The sequence below is a fragment of the Natrix helvetica genome, assembly GCF_964273705.1.
Source record: "Natrix helvetica genome assembly, chromosome: 1".
Taxonomy (NCBI): domain Eukaryota; kingdom Metazoa; phylum Chordata; class Lepidosauria; order Squamata; family Natricidae; genus Natrix; species Natrix helvetica.
In genome coordinates this window covers 41570938-41571432 of record NC_138548.1, presented here as the reverse complement: position 1 = coordinate 41571432, position 495 = coordinate 41570938, and positions in this window count along the sequence as shown.

Below are 495 nucleotides of genomic sequence, written 5' to 3'. Positions count from 1 at the left end.
GAGCAAGTGATTGGTCTAGATCAGGGCTGTCAAACCCGCAGCCCAGATGTGTCATGCGCTGGCCATGCCCAACCCCGGTTTAGCAAAGTGGGAGGGAGTCCTGATACATCATATGACGCCACCGTGACAATGTGAGTTTGACACCCCTGGTCTAGATGATGCCCAAGATACTTTCCAAATCTAATTCTAAGCATCTATTTGTCTTGTCTCTTGCATGTAGGCAGTCTAGAATAGAATAGAATAGAATAGAATAGAATAGAATAACAGAGTTGGAAGGGACCTTGGAGGTCTTCTAGTCCAACCCCCTGCATAGCCAGGAAACCCTATACCACTTCAGACAAATGGTTATCCAACATCATCTTAAAAACTTCCAGTGTTGGAGCATTCAACACTGGAACTTCTGGAGTCAAGTTGTTCCACTGATTGATTATTAAGAGCAATTGAAACAGCAACAGTGACAGGATTGGATAAATGATCAAGCTACAGAGAATCAAC